Source organism: Rousettus aegyptiacus, unplaced genomic scaffold (genome assembly GCF_014176215.1).
Source record: "Rousettus aegyptiacus isolate mRouAeg1 unplaced genomic scaffold, mRouAeg1.p scaffold_m13_p_16, whole genome shotgun sequence".
NCBI lineage: Eukaryota > Metazoa > Chordata > Mammalia > Chiroptera > Pteropodidae > Rousettus > Rousettus aegyptiacus.
The window spans coordinates 17,996,622-18,007,666 of NW_023416291.1; the positions used below are offsets into that span (position 1 = coordinate 17,996,622).

The 11,045-nt window shown below is 37.7% G+C and overlaps 2 pseudogenes; both read right to left on the reverse strand.

Annotated features, from left to right (window-relative positions):
- Positions 1-1,523: 1,523 nt before the first annotated feature.
- LOC118612704 lies at positions 1,524-1,641 on the reverse strand (annotated as a pseudogene).
- Positions 1,642-10,925: 9,284 nt separating this feature from the next.
- Positions 10,926-11,045, reverse strand: LOC118612576 (annotated as a pseudogene).

Here is an 11,045-nt window from a genome sequence, read left to right on the forward strand (position 1 = left end):
AGGCTCTTGCAAGGTAACTTGTTCTTGGCACGCCGCCCTTTCGTTGCCCTAGATACTGTCATTATCATTGCTTGGTGTCCTAAGACAGACCTCTGCTGAGACAGAAATACACAGACTATCTTATTGGATTGATCCTGGGGTAGAAAGACGAACCAGCACCAACAAAGGATTCTGGGAAGATGGCAGAGTAGGAAGCACCAGGACTGTCTCCCTACCTAGATAGCAGTTGCACTAGAAGAATCTGCCTGATGTTACCTTTGGAACTCTGGAGTCTCTTGAAGGCTCGGAACGTTCAGGGAAAGGCTTGTATAATAAATTGTGATCAATTTCAGCTCTTAATACACTATCAGCCACCCATTCCCCCACCTCCAGTCAAATGGAAGGCAGGTTGTGCATGTGTTCTTGGAGCAGTTTTCACACAGCTGATGGGAGCCAGCCTGGGCAAAAAGGACCCTGTCTTCCAAATATCAGGGATCTGTGCTCTGATCACTGATGATGCTACTGATCTCAGACGTGCAGACAAACAGGCAAGCGACCATCGTTGTTGCACATTCTCCCATTGTTGCAAGGCCCTCTCCTTCCAGTCTAAGTGACCTCTAGGGGAATTAAAGGATTGTTGCCTTCCCGACTTAATTTTTCTCTTTTTCCTCTTTTAGGAGCCAGACATTAGAGACTAGGACATTCAAAAGCAACTGCTTATATGAGGGAAATTCGAAAGTCATCACATGTGTTTAGGAAAAGCAAAGGCTCAGAAAGGATCTGAGAAGATTATAAGTTTATACCTCAGATTGCTCCTCTGCACGGAGATAGCCTACAACAAGCAAAACCCAATTATAAAAACAAGAAACCAGCAAACCCTGAGGAAGGAGTAGAAACCGATGTTCATAATTAACACATAATTAAATTCAAATGTTTACTTTTCAACAACAACAACAAAATCAGTAGGTATACAATGAAATAGGTAAGTATGGCTCATTTAAAAGGAAAAAACAAATCGAAAGAATCTGTCTCTGAAAAAGACTTGATGATGGATCTTTTAGACAAAGCTTCTGGATTCTGGTACAGTTTATTTCTTCTCCTGGCTTTGGTTCCCTTATTATGGGATTCCAAAAAAAAAAAAAAAGGTTAAAACATAGGATTTGAGGTCAGAAAGAACTGGGTAGCTCTGACATGTTCTGATTGTGTGACCTTGTGGAAGTTCCTTAAGTTCTTCTGAACCTCATCTGTAAAACAGGAATAATAATTTAATCTCAAAGAGTTGTTATAAGAAATAAGAATAGTAATTATTCAAATATATTGAAAACTAACAGTTATGCACAAGATGCTCTGCTGCACGAACCACTTGATTTTAAAATGTTTTTAAGCACTCCTTAGGACAAGATCTGGGTATGCAGTAAAAACTTCTAACAGGGCAGGAAAGATGTGGGCAACCTATGGAAACATTGTTCTTCCTTATTCAGATGTTTTTATTTTTTTAAATTTTTTTGCAAGGACCTTGTCAGTTTACAATCCCTTATTTTTTATGCCTACAGCACCTGGTCTTCCTAGGTGGTCTCCCATCCAAGTACTAACCAGGCCCGACCCTGCTTAGCTTAAAGATTAGATGGGATCCTGCTTGTTCAGGGTAGCATGGCTAGAGACTCAAATGTCTTAAATACAAGCCTAGTATGTTGAATATACTTGATTAAGAAGGACAAATTACAACAAAATTCAAGGGTCCATTTAATTTTTGCATATTCTAATTATGTTGTATTTTATGTTTATTGAAATAAACATGACTTGCAGTTGGAAATAGTTCTAATGGATTCGTATACGATTGTACTTTGTAGTGGGTTGTAGCTGTGTGTGTGTAGTCTATCCAGACTCTAGTTCAAATAATTCACTCAACATTATGTCAGTGCTTCTCTACCAGAGACAGTTTTCCCTACCAGGGAACGTTTGGCAATGTTTAGAGATGGTTTTGGTTGTCATGACAGTACAGTCCCTTACAACAAAGAATTACCAAAATGATGTTAAGAGTGCTAAAGTTGAGAAACCTCTTCTTCCTCCTTTATATATATATATATATATATATATATATATATATATATATATATTTATATAAAAATATATAAAATGTAATATTTCTATATAATATAAAAATACATTTATGTGTAATATATATATAAATACAGAGCTCTATATGTATAAATATAATGACATGCACATGTACAATCGTCAAAGAAATAGAGCAAAAGTGAGCAACAGGAAAAAAGAACTTTTCCAAGAAAATGCTGATGGGGAGAGACGGCGATGAGGCTGAACTGTGAGTAAGAAGAGTCTGTGGAGGCTGGAGATGATCAGGATGTCAGGTTTCTGAACAAGTCAGCCAACTTTCCAATCTATCTGCCAAGAGTGTAGCCCAGTTCTGCCTCAGCCGAGTGACCCATCTGCGAGTCTTGGCTACTAAAGACAAAAGTGTTGCTATCTCTTCGTAGAACTGGGCACAACTGCAGAGCAATGCACACTAGCATTTTTGTTAGGAGTTGGCAAGTTCACAATTAGCGCAATTGTTTCAGAAAGTGTGCGAATGCACTAGGCTTCATGTCATTAATGTCGGCAGTGTGCTAGGAATAAAAGGATGGCTGGGGGAGGGGGTACGTGAGTTTTAATTATTCAAATACATGCAGAATTATACAGCCTTAAAGACTCCATTTCTGAAGCTCCTTCCTGCAGCCACACAATGTTTGATTCTACAAAGTACTCAAAATAACTTTCTCGCTTTGACTTAGGAATTGAAAAGAGGTCCATTAATTCTTTCAGGCTACCAGGTGATCATTTAGTCCTTTCTGTTGTGGAGAAAAGAAAAAAGAAAAAAAAAAAAGTAAAAGAAAGAAAATAAATCAGAAATGACAGAAGACTGGACTGATAAAAATCCCTTGGTCAACATCATCACTTTTTTTTTAATTGCAGCAGCTCAGAGGCAGTCTATCATTGTAATTCCCACTTTTTTATTATTATTATTATTATTCAGTCATTGTTATCAACTGCTGTTATCATTGCTTCCCCCCCCTTGTTTTTTAGCTAAAAATAAATATTGGGACTCCTATTATTTGAATATCAAATATTATAGGCTAAGTTGTATGCCTCTGACAAGTTACATCTCTAGAGAAAAGATATTTAACTTTAGGTCACCAAGAATCCATTTTGCTTCCAGGTCAAGGAGTGGATCAAAGGAGAATGCTTCTCAGTTTGTTGTGTATTAATCGACAAACATTTAACAAGGGGCCTCTGGTACTCAGCATGGTGTTAGGTGCTATAAGATATATAAATATATGTTATGGATCTATAAATAAAAAGGCAAACATAAATATATAAAGGAAAATAACAGATTTAAAAAAACTTTAGTGAGTTCAGAGGCAGTGTGTGTGGTGAAAGTGTGTTTTGATAGGGAGTGGATCAAAAAGACTATTCTACAGCAGCCAGTTAATAGAGTTTTGGGTTTTCAGGATATCATAATCTAGTTTGGGTGACAAATTATATTTACGGTAGAGAATTAATGATTGCTAAATAGTTTGGTCTTAATTACCAGTGCAGTGTAAGTTTATAAAAGGAAAAACCAGGTTGGCTTGAGTAAATGGTTTGCTCTGTGAAGTTGTTGAAATTAAGATGGGATGAATAATTTATATTGTAAAGAACTAGTCAAGCACGAAGACTGACATTGATATCATACACATATAGGCACACACACATGCATTTTGAAGCAACTCCCCTGAGCAAGGGAATGATAATCAATTGAGAGCCATAACATGTCTCGGGCACTGTGCCAGGTGCTGGGGGCACCAACATGCCTACTAATGGAGCTCACAAAGAGACATTCGAGGGATTCGATTTAGCTGCAGGCCACAGGACAGACAGGAATAGGGACAGTCTAGAGCTAAGGAGACCAGCTATGAGACTGGGCAGGGGGATGATGAGGGCCTGGACTGGCGTCGTGGGAGAGCAGGGGAAAAGTGAGTCTGAAAGGCGCTGAGGTACTTGGAGCCTGGATAAAGACAGGGAAGCAGTAAGGAGGGCAGACACCTGGGAGCAATGGTGATATCAAGCAACCGAATTGGGGTACTTGAAAGGCAGCCAATTAGAATAATGGGGATGAACATTTTGACGATATTAGAAGTTAGTGGCAGGATGTACACATTAAAAGAAGTGGTAGGAAGATGGAATTATGGACTGATGCTAGATAAATGAGAATGGATGAATTCTCCAGGAACTGAGGAACTGAGGAGAGGAAGGAAAGAGAGAGAGAGAGAGAGAGATAAAGAGAGAGAGAGAGAGAGAGAGAGAGAGAGAGAGAGAGAGAGAGAGAGAGAGAGATAAAGAGTGAGAGAGCTATGAGAGAAAAAGGTGAGAGAGATGCGAGGAAGATGTCTGAGCCTTGAGGGCATTCCCAGGGTTAGAGCAGGATAGGAGGGAACGAAAGAGGGAATCGAAAGTAGTTGAAAGGTCAAGAAGAAGTTGGAAAATGCAGGGCCACTGGCTCTAAGGGAGGAACGAATGTGAAGGAGTGGGTCGTCAGGGTGGTTAAATGCCACAGGGAGGCCGCAGAGAGTGAAAACCGAGATAAAGCCATTCATTGTGTAAGACTGCACTCTACTAAACAGCCTGTGGGTTTTCTGTTTTAAAATTAAATGAAAAGTATCAGATATTAATAAGCTCTGAAATAAAGCATATACGCAAATGAACAACATCAAAGATTCAGTGACCTGCAGGGCTGAGATATCAGTTTCTGATAATCACATAGCACTTTTTTTTTTCAATGCATCTTTGAAGACGTTATTTCAACTAAATTTTTACAACATTCCTCAGATGATTCTAGCCTAAGAGAAGCCAAATTCCTGTTTTCATCGTTTACTTGCTCAATTACTACTTGTGTTTGTACAGCTATCAATACTACTAACAGTAAATTATTATCCAGGAACTTTGCTGACAGAAAATGAAAGATAGTGATAATAATGACAATACTTCGTTAAAATACCCAACATTTATATAACATAAAATGGTTTTGTTATGGCGCGTTCAAATCTAAGACCCACAGAGCCAATTGAGATTAATTATGAGCCTTTATTAGCCAGCCAGCGACTGATTCTCCCCACTAGAGAGTCAGCCTTCATTAGCCAGCCAGCGACTGACCCTCCCCACTAGAGAGTCAGCCTCGAGCCTCCGGAGGAGGCAACCTATAAAGCCCGAAACTATGTCCTGATTGGCCTTGATCAAGTAAGCAAGCAGATTACAAAAGCAAAAGTTAGCTGTTAGCATCTAGCACAAAGAAGTATGGTTTCTGGTGGACAGCTATGTTATCTGTACTTCAGCAGCAATATTGTTTTATTTTTCTTCTTGGGAGCCTTGGAGCTATTTACTCCTAGGCAGCTGGCACCTGGAGATACCACTCTCTGCCCTGTCCTTGGGGCTGACTCACTGAGGAATTGATACCAATAACCGTAACAACATATTTTCCAAAGTAGTAACGGCCGGAGGAAAGAGGGGAGACGTGAACAAGGAAGATGTTATTGAAATGCATTTTTTTACACTGTTACAGTTTCACATATGTTATTTCATTTTGCCTTTAACAGCTCTGTGAAATAAATCTCATTATCTCCATTTTACATGTGTGAGAAGCCCTTAAAAACCCATGCCAAAAACGAATACATTGAACAGGGCTAAACTACGCTAAATAAATGAGCTTCTCATGTTTAATGAACTTAAATTCTGTTAGGAACAATAAAGTATATCTTATCATAGAACAAGAAAATAATCTGATCATCTCAGGACACATCATTTAATGAATCCCCTTTCCATAAGTAGGCAGAGCATAAAACTACTTATTTGAAAGTCTCATAAATTTCTGTTAGACAACGTTTGGTTGCAAATGACAAAAGGCATGTTAATCTCATTTAAAGAATAAAAATGACAGGGATTTATTGGTTTAATAATTGAAAAGTCTAAGGGTAGAAGTTCAGGCTAAAGGTTCAGATGTGACTGAAGCCAAGTGCAATTCAAACTGAAAAAGAATAAATTCAGAGCTCGGATGGGCTGCAAGTGCATGTACTACCTGCATGCATGCATGTATCACCTGCATGTGTATGTGCATGCATGTGTGTTTTGGGTGAGTAGTGGGAGAGCAAAGATAAAAATCAGCCCTACCTGGAATGTAAGGACTTAGAGTAGGGAAGAGGTGATTCTCTATAGGAAAATCAAGGTGCTCCTAGCAGAATAAAGAAGAATGGATGCTGGGCAGGCAGAACCAGCAGATCCCCAAAATGATTGCTGTCCTCAAATAATGTTCCACCAACCTAGCTGAAATTCTCTTCGATATTTCTCACTGTTTAAGACTTTGGGACTTAGGAGTTTTCTACAATGATACAGCTACTCTAGGGCAAAGATTCTCAATTTTAGCAACACATTAGAATCACCAGGGTAGCCAAAAAATGGTTTAAAAAATATACATGCCTGAGCCTAACCTCTCAAGTGAGGTCCAGATATTGGACTTTAACACCTCAAACTTTGTCCATGCAGTGTTCGAAAGAAATAGTAAATAGTAAAATAGTAATAGTAAGAAATAGTAAATTTGGCAAAGTTAACAGCAGGAGATACCATTTCCTCATCCTGTAGCTTTTCTTTCCTTCTACCCATGTTCTCAGAAAACTTGTGGAATAAATGGGCATCCTGTAAATATTGGCAGAATCGAATATTGTGGAACTTAATTTAGAGAATATACTATACCGTCCATGTCCGGGTGCTTTCCTCCTTTGAATATACGAGACTCTTACTTTCTATTTGAGACTTACTGTCTTCAAGTCAAGAAAAGTGGGGGACAAAATGAGGAGGAAAATCACATGTGTGCTCAAAAACCCTCCTGTCCAGTAGGGGAGAGAGCTGAGTTTACAGGAATTAACTGTTCCCGGCTGGGGGAGTTCGCAGCATGGATCAACAATCTACCCCATCTTAGGAAATCAAAGTCTTAACTGAAATTTAGAAGTTAGAGAGAGTATGGGGTTTGCTTAGCGTGTGTGAAGTCTATGAAGCAAAAAGACGCCTGATCCATGCGGGGACTTGCAAGGCGTTCATCCTGGCTAGAGGACAGCGCCTAAGGATAGAGTGGCCAGGGCTGAAGCTGGAGACAGAAGTGGCAAGTTTATTTTTGCTCATGTGCTCAGGGCTCTAAAGTGCTTATTACAGACCACGATCCTACACATGCTATCATGTTGAGCTTGTACATTTTATATTCGTGAGTTGAAGAGAAAAAAATACTGTTTTAAAGTGGAGTTTAAAAATCAGTCCGGAAATGAATCACATGGCCTCCCGCAAACCGCTGCGGTTCGGTGCTCCTGTGCTGCAGTGCCCCGGCTCGGCCACAGGGGCGCAGTGCAGCTCAGCGGACAGTGGGAGCCGGAGACGACCCGCTGAGGGGCGGGATTCCCTGGAACCCCGCCCCGTATCAACAAATACGGTTCTTGAACTAGGTGCGCACATTGTTCCCACTTCTCCGTGCTTCCTTCCTCTACTATCCATCGCCCGCCCCTAGCCAAACAACATGACAAACCTCTATCGAGTATAATGTGCGTGGAGAACAAAAATTTTTGTAAAATGATGGTCCCTACAGGACTAGCTTATATGTCCTCGTACCCCAGTAAACAGTGGGGTTGCCGTGTAAAAATTTGGAAATAACTAAAATGTCCGATGATCGAGGGTTGACTAAATGACTTGTGGTATGTTCATACAGAGAAATACAGTGTACCCATTAAAAGATAGAAAAAAATGGTAATTAGAAAAAGTTAAATCAAAAATAAATCCAAACAGTATATAGTGAGATCCTAGTTTTATTAAGACGTTTATATAATAAGTATTTGCATAGAATAAGCCCCTGGAAGTTACCAGTGATGATCCCTTGATGGTAGAATTACTGTTGTTATTTATTTCCTTCTTTATAGTGTCTTGTATTTTACAAAATAATGAATATGAATACTTTATATTTAGGAGAAAATGAATGAGGGAAATCCCCAAACAAATAAGTAAATATTCATCCCACCTTATGCAAAAGCATAAACAATTTTGTAATTCTGTCACACTTACACGAGGCCACGTTGATTCACAGGTCAGATTCGGTGTTTGCATGTCAACAGGATCACCACTGACACAGGCCAGGAACGGAGAAGCGTACTCACGAGTCTTCGGAAGAGCAGTGAAACACGAGGACAAGCTAGCAGTGATTATAGGCTCTTGTTTATTTTCTTCTGAATACTTTTCTGTGTTTTTCAAATTTTCTACGGAAAGCATGCACAGATTTAATTTAAAAATATAAAAATAATAGCAGGTACAGACACTTACAGAATGAAAAACAAACAATTAAGTGGAAAGGAAAGAGGAATAAAGATCCAAAGGTCTATCTTACAGTAAGAGTTCTTTCTCCGGTTGGAAATAGGATCTTGTAAGATAGTTATCATTTTTTTCATGCTAATAATTACTATTTTCATAAATATATGTTTCTAATCTTAAAACAAACAATTTTACTTTAAATCCCTTTTTAAAATTACATTTATGTGTTTTTTTATGTGTGAAAAATAACTGGTAATTCTTTCTCTTATAACTGTAAATATTTTGTTATATATCCTTCCCGATATATAAATGGATAAATTAACATAAATATATATACACTAAAGTTTTCCCCCATGTCATTAAATTTGTCATTTTTGATGGTGTGCTGCATACTTATTTTAACACGTATACCAAATTCATTCAACTAGTCTCCTATTGTTAAATACTTTTTAGATACTAAGAACAATGATGATTTTAATATCTTTGTTCCTGTGTGTGTTTGATACTTTTTTTTAAGTGTATGTTCCTAGAACTGAATTGCTGGGTCAGTGACTTTTCAGCCATTTGCCTAATGATATATAGAAAGGGTACTCTCTCACTAGTATCTATTTTGAATACTATAGAGTTATAAGTCTTAAAATCAGGTAAGGTTAGTCATCCAACTTTGTTCTTCCTTTTCCAAGTTGCTTTGGCTATTCCAGGTCTTTTGCATTTTCATATGAATTTTAGAATTGCTTGTCAGTTTCTCCCAGAAACAATTTTCTGGAATTTTGATTGAGATAGCATTGAATCTAGAAATCACTTTGAGAAGAATTTACATAATTTAATTGAAAACTTATCTAAGCTTTTAAAAATTGATAAACTTTTTTAGAGTAGCATTAGTTTTACAGGAAAATTGATTGGAAAGTAGAATTCCCACATACCCTCTTCACCCCACCCCAGTTTCTCATCTATTTTATATCCTGAATTATTGCGGTACATTAGTTATAAGTGATGAGCTAATATTGACACATTATTATTAACTAAAGTCTATAGTTTATGTTATGTAGGATTTGCTCTTTGTGTTGTACATTTGTTGGGTTTTAACAAATATTTAATAACATGTATCCACCATTATAGTATCATACAGATTAGTTTTTTTTTTTAATTTTTGTATATTGATCTTGTCTCTTACAACCTTACTAAACTCACTGTTAGTTATTGTGACTTTTATGTAGATTCTATTGCATTTTCTATGAGGATAATCATATTATCTGAAAATAAGAGCAGTTTTCTTCCTTTCCAGAACTTCTAGTAAAATGTTGAAAAGAAGTATTGATCCACTCCAGGTTCCTGATCTTAGAGGTAATGCATTCAATCTGTCACAGTTAAGTATGATATTAGTTGTAGATTTTTTGTGGATGCCTTTTATGAGGTTGAGGAAGTTCCCTGGTTTGCTAAGAAAATGGATGTTGGATTTTTTTCAAATGCCTTTCTATATTTACTCAAACAATCATATGGTTATTCTTTCTTAATTTAAAATGGCGACATATTGATTAATTCTCTAATGTTAAGCAAATGCTGCATTCCTGGGGTAAACCTCACTTGATGATATTATTAGATTTTGTTTAGAATTTTTTCGCATCTATGTTAATGAGTGATATTGATCTACAATTTTTTTTTGTAATGTGTATTTGTCTGGTTTTGGTATTAAGGGAATGCTGGTGTCATGGAATGAATCAGAAAGTATTTCCTCCTTTTAAATTTTCCAAAAAGTTTGTGTATAATTGATATTATTTCTTCTTTAGATGTTTGATAGTTTCACCATCAAAGCAATTTGACCTTTTGGGAGAAGGTTCTTAACTACATATTCAATTTTGTTTATAAGCATATAGGACTATTTAAGTTACCCAATTCTTCTTGAGTGAGCTTTGGTAATTTGTGCCTTTTAAACAATTTTTTCCTCTGAGTCAGGTAGTTTCCTCATACACATGTGCTACTTCATGCTCTGCTGAATACTCAAAGTCTATAGTTTATGTTACATAGGATTTACTCTTTGTGTTCTGCATTTGTTGGGTTTAAACAAATATGTAATAACATTTATCCACCATTATAGTATCATAAGGACTAGTTTTTTTTGTTTTGTTTTGTTTTGTTTTGTTTTATTTTTGTGTATTGATCGTGTCTCTTACAACCTTACTAAACTCACTGTTAGTTTTGTGCAGCCTTTTCTCCTCTGGTACTCTGTCCTGTGAACACTATCAGCTCCATCCCAACTCAGAAATTCCCCTGGGCTGTGCCTGGCTCTGCCTCCCTGCACCGCAGCCTGGAACCTCTCCTAAAACGGTATGCTGTAATAATCAAAGGGCTTTCCTTGCTTGTTTACCATCTTCCAGAGATCACTCTCCTTCATTGCCTGTTGTCCATTGCCTTGAACACTATTGTGGAATGCTTTCTTTTTCTTTTTCAGGCCGGAGAATAAATCTGGTCACTTACTCCATCTTTTGTGGAAACAGAAGTCCCTTATGTGTCATATCTTCAGAGCAAAGTTTTTTCTCTTAATAGCCCAAAATTGTTTGTTTGTTTGTTATTTACGCCTACAGCACCTGGTCTTCCTAGGAGGTCTCCCATTCCAAGTACTAACCAGGCCTGACCCTGCTTAGCTTCTAAGATCAGACAGGATTGGGCATGTTCAGGGTGGCATGGCCGTAGAC